The sequence below is a fragment of the Ranitomeya imitator genome, chromosome 7, assembly GCF_032444005.1.
Source record: "Ranitomeya imitator isolate aRanImi1 chromosome 7, aRanImi1.pri, whole genome shotgun sequence".
Lineage (NCBI taxonomy): Eukaryota > Metazoa > Chordata > Amphibia > Anura > Dendrobatidae > Ranitomeya > Ranitomeya imitator.
The window spans coordinates 155177057-155193784 of record NC_091288.1 but is presented as its reverse complement, the minus strand read 5'-3'; the positions used below and the strand labels follow the sequence as shown (position 1 = coordinate 155193784).

The following is a 16728-nucleotide window of genomic DNA, read 5'->3' as shown; positions in this document are numbered from 1 at the left end:
ACAGGCCTATAACATCACTTTACCAACCTATTTGTTCTTTGTTCCCCCTTCCTAAATTTACCTCAGAATCTAGACTTATCATCTGATCCCACCTCCACAGCACTTTGTATCTGGACATATACAGAAACAGACTTGTGATTGATTCATGCAATTTTACTTACCCCTTCCAGATGTCTTCAATGTATGCATTGCGCAAGTTGGGAGCAGGTGTACAGAGGCTGAACCCGCACCCGCCCCATACCCAGAAGATATTGGATAAGATTAGAGATTAGCGTACCATTTAAGCTTCGGTTTGGTTCAGATTTAGCGAACGTACCGATGTTCGATAAACAGTTTGCCAGACTTATCCGAAACCCATTGAATTTAATGGGAGGCAAAACCAAACACAGAGACAACACCTTCAGGGGGGTGTGTGGGGGGGCAATTGCTGCCAAAACAGCTCAAACTAGGGCTAGACACCAAGAAAAGTGACATCAATTGATCCACAGTACAAAAAATATAATTGCACAGGAGAGATTCATGGGTCAGGGCTTGGACCAGCATTTCTAATGTAAACATTGATCAGTAACAGGTGGCTGAGTGACAGGTGTAGCCCTGGTACTCTGAGAGCCCTGCCAAATTCAGGCAACACACATGAAGGAGACCCGAATTGGAGTACAAATAGTTCCAAAAATTAGGGGCAAACACCAGGAAAAGTAGCATCAATTGACCCACAGTAGAAATTTTAGAATGGCACAGCAGCAGTTATCCATGGGCCATGCATGAGGTATCAGAGTGTGGGCCAGCATTTAGAGCCTCGAATTTAAGTTTAAATTAAGACAAAGTGCCTGACGTGCTGGGAGCCCTGATTCCTCATGCAACAGCTCAAACTGCTTTTTTTGCTCAGCCACACTCAGTTGGCACAAATATCAGCTTCGTAGACCACAAATGTTAGAAACATTTAAGCATAGTAACACAGGTAGTTGACTGAAAGTAAGTACAGGCCTGCTGGTCTTGGAGCCCTACTACTACAGGCAATACATGTAGGAGACCCAACTTGGAATCTCCACAATTCAAAAAATGATTGCCACACACCACTAAAGTGGCATCAGCTTCCCCAGAGTGGAAATAGTATAATGGGGCTCTGATACCCCTTCCACTACAGGCAACCCACCAGATGAAGACCCAACTTTTAAAAAAATTGCTTGTAACATCAGCAGCAGGAGCAACAGCAGGCACAGGAGCCATGACAGAGGTATCTCCGACTGCAATAATGGGAGATCAATGCAGCACACTAAAAACTACACCGTCACCTAGTCTGCCCAGTCTGCGACTGGAGTGCAAAAGACATTGGAGATCCAAACTTATTCATCTTGATGTAAGTTAGGCGGTCTACACATTTAGGGGACAGCTGAATAAGCTTATGCTTCAGCACACCACCAGCAGTGCTGAAGACACATTCTGAGAAAATGCTGTCTGTGTGCCATAACAACACATCCAAGGTGTGACATGTGAACTCAGGCCACTCTTCCATTTTTAAAGAACAAAATTCAAAAGGGTCCAAACCTCTCTTGATGGCATTGATATTCAGCTCGAAAAACTCCTGCACCATCCTCTCTACTCGATCACAACGTGTCAGATTTGTACTCTGTTCTGCTGATGCACAGGCTGGTCTATAAAATGTGTGAAACTACTCACAGAAACTGAGAACAAGGATGAACTCTCATCGCCATACAATAAGAGAAAAAGAATGGATATACCTGTGGCAATACATTTCTGTCTCCCAAATCATAACATTATGGACATGAAATTACTTGTGCTAAAAAGTAACTTCAAATCGCAGAAAGACAGAAGAGTCTGGGAATATAAACTGATGACAACCTTTGACACTCACACTGCAGGAATGAATGTGTCACACGGATTTATGTCTTTTTACATCAACTAAGGAACTTGCCCCTCAGACCATGTGGGGTCATCACAACAGAGACCCTAATCACAGGACAATAAAACAATCCTTATCTAAGAATTGGCCCAATATTTATGGACGTAACTGTTTATCACCCATGGTAATTCTGCTTCATGTCACCTGGCTTTTCCATGGTTTTTCTCTTTTTTTTTTTTTTTTCTATACTATGTTGTGCATAAATATGTGATTCTTCAGAATTTGTTTTAGTCTTTGCCTGATGAAGAGACGTATGTAGTCTCGAAAGCTTGCAATTTGTTACCATCTTTTCAGTTAGCCATTAAAAGGTATCAACCACTGAGAACTCTCAATTCTAAATATTTTTCTATCTACTGGCTAACACGGTACCAAGATAAATTGCTTTCCTGTATCAAAATGGAGGATACCAGAATGTACCGCATCTTTATGGAACTAAAACCACTTCTGAAGAAACGTACACAAATGGACAGCGACATTTTTTTCCTATCTAAATGCAAAAAGGAGAATCTAATTCCCAAAGGACTCTGGATTACAAACCCAATTCTTCATACCTACAATACCCACTATGCACAGAACCTGTGTCACATGACTTCTGAGAGATTAAGGAATCATCTTTTGCATGTCTGCTACAGCATAAAGAGTAAAGTCTAAGGGCAATTTGAAACCCTGAGGAAGACACTTACAGAAGACACAGAGCAAAAATTACAACAATACTACAACAAACTACGGACCCATCTAATTCATAACAAGGAAAAGAAACTGCACAGATTGCGCCTCAATTCAGGACTCTATGCAAACAGATACAAAACAAAGCCAAAACCTAACAACTTGGACAACCACTCCATTCCAGGCACAAATAACTGTGTCATTAATCGCTCAGATTATAAACCCAACAAAGTGGAGCTGGCCGTGCTTTCCAGAGGACTCTCATTTTGTCCTACTAAGGCCCTGGATAAAACTGAACTCTGCAGTGATATGGAACATTTTTTCAGGAGACTGCGTCTGAGGGAATATTTCAATGATACAGAAGATTCAGAACCCACCTGGACTGAAGGAAAAGGGATCCTAACAACAAAGAAGAGGTCAGTCTGGACACCTCCACCTGGACGCAACCTTCATTTGGATAACTATATAGACTCCTTCAGACATTTGATAAAGTCCACCATCATAGATACTAACAAGAGACAAGCATCCAACATCAGTGCCCAGGAGAGAAAGGCCATACAGTCTCTGAAAACCAACAAAGAAATCATCATCAAACCCGCTGACAAGGGTGGTGCAATAGTCATGATGAACACATCAGACTATATGAGGGAAGCAAACAGACAACTTACGGACACACACTACTACAAAAAATTGGAGTCGGATCCTACACAGGATTATTACAAGGAACTAAACAAGTTGGTATCTTGTCTGCCCGACAAATCCATAAGAACCAATGACCTGATACCAGAAAGTCCAAGAACAGGGACATTCTACATGCTTCCCAAAATCCACAAATCTGGAAACCCAGGAAGACCAATTATTTCATGTGTGGGCACCCTTACAAAGCAGGTACCTGGATGGGTAGAGGGTATTATTAACCCCTTAATCCCATATGACATACTATCCCGTCCAGGTGACCTGGGACTTAATTCCCAGTGACGGGATAGTACGTCATATGCGATCGGCCGCGCTCACGGGGGGAGCGCGGCCGATCGCGGCCGGGTGTCAGCTGCCTATCGCAGCTGACATCCGGCACTATGTGCCAGGAGCGGTCACGGACCGCTCCCGGCACATTAACCCCCGGCACACCGCGATCAAAGATGATCGCGGTGTGCCGGCGGTGCAGGGAAGCATCGTGCAGGGAGGGGGCTCCCTGCGGGCTTCCCTGAGACGATCGGTACACGGTGATGTACTCACCGTGTACCGAGCGTCTTCTCCCTGCAGTCCCCGGATCCAAAATGGCCGCCGGGCTGCATCCGGGTCCTGCAGGGAGCACTTCCGGGTCAGGATCAGGCTGCAGCTGCAGCTCTAATCCTGCCCGGCTGTATGTCAGATCACCGATCTGACAGAGTGCTGTGCACACTGTCAGATCGGTGATCTGTGATGTCCCCCCCTGGGACAAAGTGGAAAAGTAAAAAAAAAAAATTTCCACACGTGTAAAAAAAAAAAAAAAAAAAAATTTCCTAAATAAAGAAGAAAAAAAAAAATATTATTCCCATAAATACATTTCTTTATCTAAAAAAAAATCAAAAAAACAATAAAAGTACACATATTTAGTATCGCCGCGTCCGTAACGACCCAACCTATAAAACTGGCCCACTAGTTAACCCCTTCAGTAAACACCGTAAGAAAAAAAAAAAAACGAGCCAAAAAATAACGCTTTATTATCATAACGCTGAACAAAAAGTGGAATAACACGCGATCAAAAAGACAGATATAAATGACCATGGTACCTCTGAAAACATCATCTTGTCCCGCAAAATACGAGCTGCCATATAGCATCATAACCAAAAAAATAAAAAAGTTATAGTCCTCAGAATAAAGCGATGCCAAAATAATTATTTTTTCTATAAAATAGCTTTTATCGTATAAAAGCTCCAAAACATAAAAAAAATTATATAAATGAGGTATCGCTGTAATCGTACTGACCCGAAGAATAAAACTGCTTCATTAATTTTACCAAACGCGGAACGGTATAAACGCCTCCCCCAAAAGAAATTCATGAATAGCTGGTTTTTGGTCATTCTACTTCACAAAAATCGGAATAAAAAGCGATAAAAAAATGTCATGTGCCCAGAAATGTTACCAATAAAAACGTCAACTCGTCCCGCAAAAAACAAGACCTCACATGACTTTGTGGACCAAAATATGGAAAAATTATAGCTCTCAAAATGTGCAGACGCAAAAACAATTTTTTGCTATAAAAAGCGTCTTTTAGTGTGTGACAGCTGCCAATCATAAAAATCCGGTATAAAAAACGCTATAAAAGTAAATCAAACCCCCCTTCATCACCCCCTTAGTTAGGGAAAAATAATAAAATTTAAAAAAATGTATTTATTTCCATTTTCCCGTTAGGGTTAGGGCTAGGGTTAGGGCTAGGATTAGGGCTAGGGTTAGGGTTAGGGCTAGGGTTAGGGCTAGGGTTAGGGCTAGGGTTATGGCTAGGGTTAGGGTTAGGGCTAGGGCTATGGTTGGGGCTTGGGTTGGAGCTAAAGTCAGGGTTAACGTTGGGGCTAAAGTTAGGGTTAGGGTTGGAGCTAAAGTTAGGGTTAGGGTTGGGGCTAAAGTAAGGGTTAGGGTTGGGGCTAAAATTAGGGTTAGGGTTGGGGCTAAAGTTAGGGTTAGGGTTGGGGCCTAAATTAGGGTTAGGGTTTGGATTACATTTACAGTTGGGATTAGGGTTTGGATTAGAGTTAGAGGTGTGTCAGGGTTAGGGGTGTGGTTAGGGTTACTGTTGGGATTAGGGTTAGGGGTATGTTTGGATTAGGGATTCAGTTGGAATTGGGGGTTTCCACTGTTTAGGAATATCAGGGGCTCTCCAAACGCGGCATGGCGTCTGATCTCAATTCCAGCCAATTCTGCGTTGAAAAAGTAAAACAGTGCTCCTTCCCTTCCGAGCTCTCCCGTGCGCCCAAACAGGGGTTTACCCCCACATATGGGGTATCAGCGTACTCGGGACAAATTGGACAACAACTTTTGTGGTCCAAGTTCTCTAGTTACCCTTGGGAAAATAAAAATTTGGGGGGCTAAAAATCATTTTTGTGGGAAGAAAACGATTTTTTATTTTCACGGCTCTGCGTTGTAAACTGTAGTGAAACACTTGGGGGTTCAAAGTTCTCACAACACATCTAGATAAGTTCCTTGGGAGGTCTAGTTTCCAATATAGGGTCACTTGTGTGGGGTTTCTACTGTTTGGGTACATCAGGGGCTCTGCAAATGCAACGTGACGCCTGCAGACCAATCCATCTAAGTCTGCATTCCAAATGGCGCTCCTTCCCTTCCGAGCTCTGCCATGCACACAAACAGTGGTTCTTCCCCACATATGGGGTATCAGCGTACGCAGGACAAATTGTACAACAACTTTTGGGGTCCAATTTATCCTGTTACACTTGTTAGAATACAAAACTGGGGGCTAAAATATAATTTTTGTGAAAAAAAAAAAAAAAATTATTTTCACGGCTCTGCGTTATAAACTGTAGTGAAATACTTGGGGGTTCAAAGTTCTCACAACACATCTAGATAAGTTCCTTGGGAGGTCTAGTTTCCAATATAGGGTCACTTGTGCGGGGTTTCTACTGTTTGGGTATATCAGGGGATCTGCAAATGCAACGTGACGCCTGCAGACCAATCCATCTAAGTCTGCATTCCAAATGGCGCTCCTTCCCTTCCGAGCTCTGCCATGCGCCCAAACAGTGCTTCCCCCCCACATGTGGGGTATCAGCGTACTCAGGACAAATTTATCCTGTTACCCTTGTGAAAATTCAAAACTGGGGGCTAAAAAATCATTTTTGTGAAAAAAAAAAGAATTTTTATTTTCACGGCTCTGCATTATAAACTGTAGTGAAACACTTGGGGGTTCAAAGCTCTCAAAACACATATAGATAAGTTCCTTAGGGAGTCTACTTTCCAAAATGGTGTCACTTGTAGGGGGTTTTAATGTTTAGGTACATCAGGGGCTCTCCAAACGCGACATGGTGTCCCATCTCAATTCCAGTCAATTTTGCATTGAAAAGTAAAATGGCGCTCCTTCCCTTCCGAGCTCTGCCATGCGCCCAAACAGTCGTATACCCCCACATAACGAGGGGTAAATTGCACAACAACTTTTGGGGTCCAATTTCTTCTCTTACCCTTGGGAAAATAAAAAATTGGGGGCGAAAAGATAATTTTTGTGAAAAAATATGATTTTTTATTTTTACGGCTCTGCATTATAAACTTCTGTGAAGCACTTGGTGGGTCAAAGTGCTCACCACACATCTAGATAAATTCCTTAGGGGGTCTACTTTCCAAAATGGTGTCACTTGTGGGGGGGGTTCAATATTTAGGCACATCAGGGGCTCTCCAAACGTGACATGGTGTCCCATCTCAATTCCAGTCAATTTTGCATTGAAATGTCAAATGGTGCTCCTTCCCTTCCGAGCTCTGCCATGCGCCCAAACAGTGGTTTACCCCCACATATGGGGTATCAGCGTACTTAGGACAAATTGTACAACAACTTTTGGGGTCCATTTTCTCCTCTTACCCTTGGTAAAATAAAACAAATTGGAGCTGAAGTAAATTGTTTATGAAAAAAAGTTAAATGTTCATTTTTATTTCAACATTCCAAAAATTCCTGTAAAACACCTGAAGGGTTAATAAGCTTCTTGAATGTGGTTTTGAGCACCTTGAGGGGTGCAGTTTTTAGAATGGTGTCACACTTGGTTATTTTCTATCATATAGACCCCTCAAAATGACTTAAAATGTCATGTAGTGCCTAAAAAATATTTGTGTTGTAAAAATGAGAAATTGCTGGTCAACTTTTAACCCTTGCAACTCCCATACAAAAAAAAATATTGGTTTCAGAATTGTGCTGATGTAAAGTAAACATGTGTGAAATGTTACTTATTAATTATTTTGTGTGACATATCTCTGTGATTAAAGGGCATAAAAATTCAAAGTTGGAAAATTGCAAAATTTTCAACATTTTCGCCAAATTTCCATTTTTTCACAAATAAATGCACGTTATATCGAAGAAATTTTACAACTATCATGAAGTACAATATATCACGAGAAAACTTTGTCAGAATCACCAAGATCCGATGAAGCGTTCCAGAGTTATAACCTCATAAAGGGACAGTTGTCAGAATTGTAAAAATTGGCCCGGTCATTAACGTGCAAACCACCCTCGGGGCTTAAGGGGTTCAAGAAAAAAAACACTCCGCTTCTCCTCTGACATACACACACCACCTTCCCTCCATAAAACACGTCCCTCGCACTCACAGCACCACTATCCTATGCAAATGTCAAAACAAAAGCATTAGTGGAAACACAATCATTTACTAATCTTTGACCGAATTTTGCCGACTTTGAGGAAAAATGCTCGTGAAACCGAATACGAAAACCAAATGTGCTATGTTCGTGCCAAATTTGACATTGGTGAACATTTGCCGAACAAGTTTGCTCATCTCTAGTTATATTATGAATTAAACAAAGTGAACTGCAAACAGTGCTGGCTGTGTAATGATGTAGCAAGGGAGCCTTTCAGCTGGAAAGTATCTCTCTGCTGAATTTTATTGAACCCGGCTTTCCCTGGAGTATTCCCTTGATGTCAGTGAGTTGACAAAAACCCTGTGGAGAGTAAGAAAAACATAAGGGAAAAAAAGGAGTGTAAGGTTTTGATAGAGTGAAGTTGTTTCATATACCAAAGGGCGTCGACAGAGAGACACCCGTTCAAGACCTGTGGGAACAGTGAAGCGACAGGATATCCAGAAGTCTTTATTTTCTCTCTTTTTTGTTGTTATGTTATCATTCCATTCTATGCAAATTGCCTCTTCAGAGAAAAAGAGGACTTAAACTCTATAGCGCCACCTATTGGAAGTAGCGATCCTACAAGTCACAATCAACTCTTTAACGAGTCGTGCAATATGACTTAGGATTAAAGCCAAATCAGTATCTCAATTCGCAGACACGGTGTTTCGGGCTGTTGGCCCTCGTCAGTGCGAAGCATGAGAACTGTTTTGGCTAGGTGAGAGGCTGTGGACTGGGGTCTAAGGGGTATCATTTCTCCTTGTGGAGAGTGACATACCATCTCTGGCTTGTCAAGGTAAGGAGGCTTATTCGCCATGCAACGCTCCTCTGGGAAATTAAATATGCAAATTGCCTCTTCTGAGAAAAAGAGGACTTAAACTCTATAGCGCCACCTATTGGAAGTAGCGATCCTACAAGTCACAATCAACTCTTTAACGAGTCGTGCAATATGACTTAGGATTAAAGCCAAATCAGTATCTCAATTCGCAGACACGGTGTTTCGGGCTGTTGGCCCTCATCAGTGCGAAGCATGAGAACTGTTTTGGCTAGGTGAGAGGCTCTGGACTGGGGTCTAAGGGGAATCGTTTCTCCTTGTGGAGAGTGACATACCATCTCTGGCTTGTCAAGGTAAGGAGGCTTATTCGCCATGCAACGGCAACGGTATGTCACTCTCCACAAGGAGAAACGATACCCCTTAGACCCCAGTCCAGAGCCTCTCACCTAGCCAAAACAGTTCTCATGCTTCGCACTGACGAGGGCCAACAGCCCGAAACACCGTGTCTGCGAATTGAGATACTGATTTGGCTTTAATCCTAAGTCATATTGCACGACTCGTTAAAGAGTTGATTGTGACTTGTAGGATTCCTACTTCCAATAGGTGGCTCTATAGAGTTTAAGTTCTCTTTTTCTCAGAAGAGGCAATTTGCATATTTAATTTCCCAGAGGAGCGTTGCATGGCGAATAAGCCTCCTTACCTTGACAAGCCAGAGATGGTATGTCACTCTCCACAAGGAGAAACGATACCCATTCCATTCTAGTGATACATAATAAAAGAGAAAGTGAAAATAAAAAAAACGTGTAGAACACATTCATTTAATAGCGGTCATATAAAATGCCTAAAATAAAAATGAAAAAAATGTACAGCTTCACCGAATCCGTGAAAAAAGTTTTCTTTATTCACAAACTTAAACATGGAGGATACAAACTTCAGCACAAACTATATGGGTACGAATCTCAATGCGTTTCTGAAGACTAAGCTCCCTTAATCATGACAACTGTCATGATTAAGGGAGCTTAGTCTCCAGAAACGCGTTGAGATTCGTAAATGGAAATTGTTCATTTATTCTATAAACTTCTGACAACATGTCTCCAAATTTCCAAGCAATAAATGTTGAATTTTTTTCTGAAAAGGAGATATGGTCAAAATTAGAAAAAACCCAGTGCTTTCAGACCTCAAATAATGCAAAGAAAACAAGTTCATAAACATTTAGAAACAACAATACTAATGTTGTAACTCAGTAAGAGTTCAGAAATCAATATTTTGTGGAATAACCATGATTTTTAATCATAGCTTTAATGCGTCTTGGCATGCTTTCCACCAGTCTTTCACACTGCTTCTGGCGCAAAAATTTAAGCAGTTCTTCTTTGTTTGATGGCTGGTTATTATCCATCATCCTCTTGGTTACATTCCAGAGGTTTTCAATGGGATTCAGGTCTGGAGATTGGACTTCCCATGACAGGGTTTTGATGTGGTGGTATCTGAATTTTTGCCAGAGCTGTATAATCGTAAATACGATTTATAACTGTTTTTATAATAACTGTTTTTATATAATTAATCTTTTAAATATATGTTAATATTACAGATCGCGCCATTTTGGCAGAAATAAAAATTACGCTTCATCAAGATGGCACCGGTGGCACCTGCGCAGAAGCGTTTATCGGAACATGATAAATGCGCCATTTTGGTAGAGAAGCAAAAAATTAGGCTCCATCAAGATAGTGTCAACAGCACCTGCGCAGTAGCATCTATTGGAATGACGCTACTACGCAAGCGCTAACGGCGCCATCTCTATGAAGCCCAATTTTTTTCTCTGCCAAAATTACAGCAGTGCCTGCGCAATAATACCTATCGGAACATGACAGTTGCTACTGGAGTGCCCCCATGGGGCCGTGGGGTACTCGGTACCGGGTCCTGCGGATCAGAGGGGGTTGTCACGGTGGCTGACCCGGTCCGTGGCCCTGGGACGTCCGTGAAAAAGGGAAAGGTCTTTAAAGGGATAAAGTTTGTGTTCGTGACGCCACCTGTGGTATTCGGTCAGGGTGACCGACGCTGCTTTAAGGGGTCCGATGGGGTGATGTTATAGCAGCTTGATGGTATACCTTCCCACAGGTGAAGTATGTCCCCAGGGCTTCCCGGTGTGTAGATGGTGGTATGGTGAGAGGCGCAGAGAAGAAAGAGGACACAAGGTTGCAGTCTTTTTACCTTTACTGGAGACTTCAGCATCCACAGTCCAGGGCACCAGATCACAGGGCAGGCAGAGTCCGGCCAGTTTGGAGGCAAATCCAGAGTCCCCTTGTCCAGGTGGAAATCAGTAGCCTTCCCTTGCGCTGCAGTGTTGTAGTTCCTTACTGCCTATGGCTTCACATAAGGTTCTCACAGATGTAATGTCTCTCTCTCTGTCCCCCATATATTATAGGATAAACCCGTATGACAGGTGGCTATAGGCTGTTTATAGGGACTTTAGCATGCCCCGGCCTCCAAAGGTTGCCACCGTGCCTCCTGGGTGTAGGGCGGACAGGTAACGTGAAATTAGCTGTCCTGCCGGTCTCTGGAGAAAGGCATAAAGGTTGTTACTCCCACGGTGTTCCGGCTACCGGGCTTCTGCGCCTCAGGAGGAGGCAGCCTGTGTAGGGCTGGTCCCCTTCTGGTATCCACTCCTTTGCTACGACTTCTTTCACGCTCGCTGCAATACCATTCTGCCTTCTGTGTGTCTCTTTCTAGGCGCTGCAGCTCTGAGGGCATGCACGGCTCCATGTCCTTTCTCCTTCGTTCACTGACAGGATCCCACCCCTGTCAGGGACCAACTAACTGAGCTGAGCTCAGCCAGCAAACTTTCCCTACAGGCGAACTGTTTTAACTATGTGGGGAGTGACCTAATAAAGAGGAGCAAGAGCTCCCCCTGGTGGCCTGGAGTGTGAAATGTGTTGCATGTTTGTGATACCTGGATGCAGTTATCCTTCTTTGCCTCCAAACGTAGCATCACTCTCCCAAGAGGAAAGCAATACCACTGCGACGACCAGGACCCTGGGGTGCCGCACTACCATGCAGGCGCAGCTGCCGCCACCATTTTGTTTGGAAAAAAATTCTTAAGCAAAACTATATGTAAATAAAACCAAAATAAGCATATTATCCTCTGTATCATGCTACAGCGCAGGCACCACTGCCGCTTGCCTGTTATATGTGAATTTTTTTTCAAACCATATTATATTCAGTATGTAAAATAGGGGGCACGTCATGGAGGAATTAGTGCCTGTCATAAGCCATACAGATGAATATATAAGCAGAGCACCATATGAAAATTCCCCCAGGCCGCCTACTGCACGAGAATCTCATTAACTGAAAACTGCAAATAAAGATTAAACAACAACCACATAACGGATTTCATCATTCAAGGTATCATTTTAATCAGTATAACGGTGTCTGTAGGTTACTTAGCACAATCCTACTGACAGGTTTACATCAACTTCATCTAACGTGGCGCTGTGAGTTCAGTGCAACATAAGATTAGACCATTTTCATGTCCCAAATTCAAATCCATTTTAACTTTTTAAATACCGTATTTTTCGCTTTATAAGATGCTCCGAATTATAAGGTGCACCCCAGATTTTGAGGAGAAAAATAGGAAAACATTTTTTTAATAAAATGGCAGTGCTTCTTATAATCCATGCGTCTTATTGCTTACTGGTTGTCTGCGGGCGTCTCCCGTGCCCGGCGGTACTGCGGGGGGTCCGGTAGTGACGAGTGAATATACTCGTTACTCGAGATTTCTCGAGCATGCTCGGGGGTCTTCCAAGTATTTTTTAGTGCTCGGAGATTTCGTTTTTCTTGCCGCAGCTGAATGATGTACATCTGTTAGCCAGCATATGTACATGTGGAGATTCCCAAGCAACCAGGCAACCCCCACATGTACTTATGCTGGCTAACAGATGTAAATCATTCAGCTGCGGCAAGAAAAACTAAATCTCCGAGCACTAGAAAATACTCGGAGGACCCCCAAGCATGCTCAAGAAATCTCGAGTAACGAGTATATTCGTTGATCACTAGTATCCGGGGGTCCTGCTGCGGGTGTCGGTGCTGAAATAGAAATAGAAGAAAATATAATTTAGATGTCAGTAGTTTGTATATTATTAAGTGTATACTGCCAGCCTGTGTAAAATCCTTTTTTTTTCTGATAATCTTTGACACATCAAATGTCCATTTGGCTCCAAGATATGATCTTTTGCCACTATAAATATAACTGCATTGTGGTGTGAGCTCTGCTTTCTTTATCCTGATGAAGAAGTCTGCAGTACTTTGAAACGTGTTGACTAAATAAAGGAAAACCTCATGTACTTTCTGTCCGGATTTGGATTTATCATATCTGATACCAGCAGAGCAGATTATTCGCAAATCCTCCTTATGGGCTCAGACTGCAAAGACCCGTTTGTCTTAAAAAGTGCCTTCCCCCCTCCTGCCAAACCCGTAATGGAACACCGACAAGCCTAGATGGGTTGAAACAGGTCTATCACAGTTTATTAAATACATCTGCAGAGAAAGGGCAATTACATTTCGCAACGTGCTCATCTCTGCAGGCCCTAAACGCGAGCGACAAGCAAGCCGGTCAATGAGCCGTTACAAACCTTTTCCCCTCTCTACTCTTCTGCCACGGAGGATTCTGTGTATGACCTACACAGGACTCTGACCCCCACCCATCAGCATTAGGGCCTGTTCCACTGCGTCCTGCAAGCTGGACAAAAATATGTTGAGCCAAATGTCATTGAGGTGAATTCTATCCGGTCTCAATAGTGCAGAGTTATCCCCTTCCAGCTGGTGGTGGCAAACCACGGTGCCATATCTTCCTTTTACAAATCTCGCCATCCGCGCATTGATCTTACGTCTTGCTCTCTCAATAGCTTTTGCGTCCTTTGCTCCGTGCCAGATGGTTCGTGGCACAATCTCCGACCATACCACAACCATATCCGGTAAAAGACATGTAAAACGCTCTACGTCTGATGAAAATCACTATACAGAACTCGACACTTTTTTTCTTATCAAAATCATTACCACCGGGTTGTAACACTAATATTACCAGCTCTCTGGCTCTCTTAGCGATGTTGACTATTTCTGGGAAAATCTGTTGCCATTGGAGGCCTCTGATACCTCTCCAGTTTACCTCCAGTCTCGGGATGCCAAGATTTTTTCCACCTGGCCGCAGTTTGTCCCTCTTATTCGCCCAGTAGACATATGAATGTCCTAATACCCAAACTGCTGGGCTTACCAGCGCCTGTAAGAGACAAGATGTGTTTCTTGAGCAAGTCGGGTCTTATATATCTGGCAAAGCATGCGGATTTCCATGGACCCATTCTTTGCGCTTCGGCCTCTGATACTCCTGCCCTTGCTGCTTCGGCGGCTGCTCCAATTCAGAAAGAATGCGTCCCATAATCCCTTTGATTAGCGCCGTTTTTTCTAGGCACTGTTTAAAAATCGCCTGGAACTAATACTTGGTAAGAGGGAACCTGTCTATATGTGAAAGAAAAAATCTGCTTGTATATCTCATTACCACGTAGTGTTTGACTATTTTTAGTGGACATACTGGGCCCACAGGTGAGTTCACCAGGACCCATGTGCTCCTACCTGTGGGATCACATTTGGATTTACGTACGCGAATGCGCAGAGTGTCGCTGCAAATGACTATGTCCTCGTTGATTAAACCGCCTTCCAATGCTGTTTTAGACCGCGGCAACAATTCGCTGATGCGAAGTGCGACGGAAAAAGCGATCGCGAAAGCTGCAGATACTAGGATCGACTCATATTGGGACTTGCACACTGATAAAGAGATTTTGACAATATCACGCAATAGCCTCAGAGATATGGGGCAACAACATTCTTGACTTGGTTGAAGCCTTTTCCAGCCTTTAACAGCTTTGTTTGATGAAAAAGGACTTACTAATGTCCGATCACCCTATTAGCTGAAAGAAAAAGGCTATTCCAGATAAATGCCATTGCGCTGATGTACCTGACACACCTCTTTCCCTCAGTCAATTTAAAAATTCTACCAACACTTCGCATCTTGCGTGATCTCACTTATCGACTGGCCTACCCTGAATTAGAGAGCACCACTCTTCCCACGCTTTACCATAGACCTGCCAGGTAGCAGGTGTGACTGAAGCGCGAATTAAGGGCATCAGTGATAGGCCATGGTGTCCCATAGGGAAGGAGGACACTGGACGCCCAATGGGTGAGCAATGGGAAGAAGGACTCTGAAGGCCTGCCAATCAGAAGATAACAGAGAGTTAACTAGATTATCATCCACAGCCGACATTAGTCTTGCCCGACACCAGATGTTGTGTTTTAGGCCGGCGTCACACTCGGCATAAGACAATACGGTCCGTATATTACGGCCGTAATACGCTGAAAAGTCCCCAAAATAGTGGTCCGTAGCTCCTCCGTAGGCAGGGTGTGTCAGCGTATCTTGCGCATGGCATCCTCCGTATGTAATCCGTATGGCATCCGTACTGCGTGTTTTTCTCGCAGGCTTGCAAAACCAACATACGGCTATACAAGGTATCCATGTGTAAAAAAAACCATAAAAGCATATATACTGTCTATATATATATATATATATATATATATATATATATATATATATATATATATATATATATATACTAGATGGCAGCCCGATTCTAAAGAATCGGGAGTCTAGAATCCATATATACTTTATTTATTCAAATGTAAGAATAATACAATTAATAAATAATAGTAAGAAAGAACAAAAAATGGCTGCACTCAAAAGCTCTTGACAATTCTTGTTATTTAAGGTACAGTTACACAGGATCCATGAACATGCTTATGAGGGGAGGGATGAAAGACATCAGACGACAACTTTGCGTGTTGTGGCAAATGCCACAACAACGGTTCTTTGCTTAAGAACAATAATGTAAATAATAAATAATATGTCGGCGTCTTTTTGCTCTGCATTATTAGTATACTTTCTATCAGACCTAATCTTACGTGCGCCATCAGCAGCTTTGGGCTCTGTGTCATTAGTATCCTTACTATTAGAGCTCATGTTGGCTAAGCTAAACAGCTTTAAGCGTGGTGGTGGCAAACAACAGGTTAATAAGAGGCAGTGTCAGGTAGTAGGAAAATAGCCAGTTAATAATAGGCAATAGTTCTTTGCAGGAATGCAGATATTAATAAATAGGCAGTTTATATTGCAGAGAAATTGCTGGGCAATAATGGACAATGTCCTTATGTGGCAAATAATAGAGCAATATACCCAATGTGGCAAAGAAGAGGTTAATAAACGGCAGTCTCTCAGTATAACAGTCAGTGAATAATAGGCAGTATATGGAGAAAACACCAAACAAAAGTTCAAAATTGGTGTGAAAATGTCACTGAACCACTTCACAACTAAATATATATAGTTTTGGTAAATGGTATTATCATTTTTTTGACGAAATTCGGCAGGAGCTTGAAGAGCAACGTCACTGGGCCCGCCTCCACGCAGTAGAAACTTGCTGTGAGGTAAAAATTCAAAAATCACACCAATATGGCGGGCGTAGTGTGTCACAGTACGGCACGTTTCTGATTGGTCGCTCGCAGCAGGCGGCAACCAATCAGACACTGGACACTGTTGACGTCACTTATCTCCGGACATTAGCTCCGGACATTAGCTCCGGACATTAGCTCCGGACATTAGCTCCGGACAAAGCCACGGAAGTTGGCACAAATTGCAGGAAGTAGTATTCTAGGCAATTATATATTAGATATGTCAGTAGACACATATATGTATATATATTAATATTTCATACAGCGCGAGATAGCTTTAAAGCCGGTAATTCAATTGCCGGCTTTTGCTATCTCCTTCCTAAACCCGACATGATATGAGACCTGGTTTACATACAGTAAACCATCTCATATCCCCTTTTTTTTTGCATATTCCACACTACTAATGTTAGTAGTGTGTATATGCAAAATTTGGCCGTTCTAGCTAGTAAATTAAAGGGTTAAATGGCGGAAAAAATTGGCGTGGGCTCCCGCACAATTTTCTCCG

The 16728-nt window shown here is 42.7% G+C and overlaps 1 protein-coding gene across 4 annotated transcripts in view; it reads left to right on the top strand.

Annotated features, from left to right (window-relative positions):
* LOC138644980 (hemoglobin subunit beta-2-like) overlaps positions 1-16728 on the top strand; it is a 214898-nt gene that overhangs the window by 157412 nt on the left and 40758 nt on the right. The gene's annotated exons all lie outside the window — the stretch shown is intronic.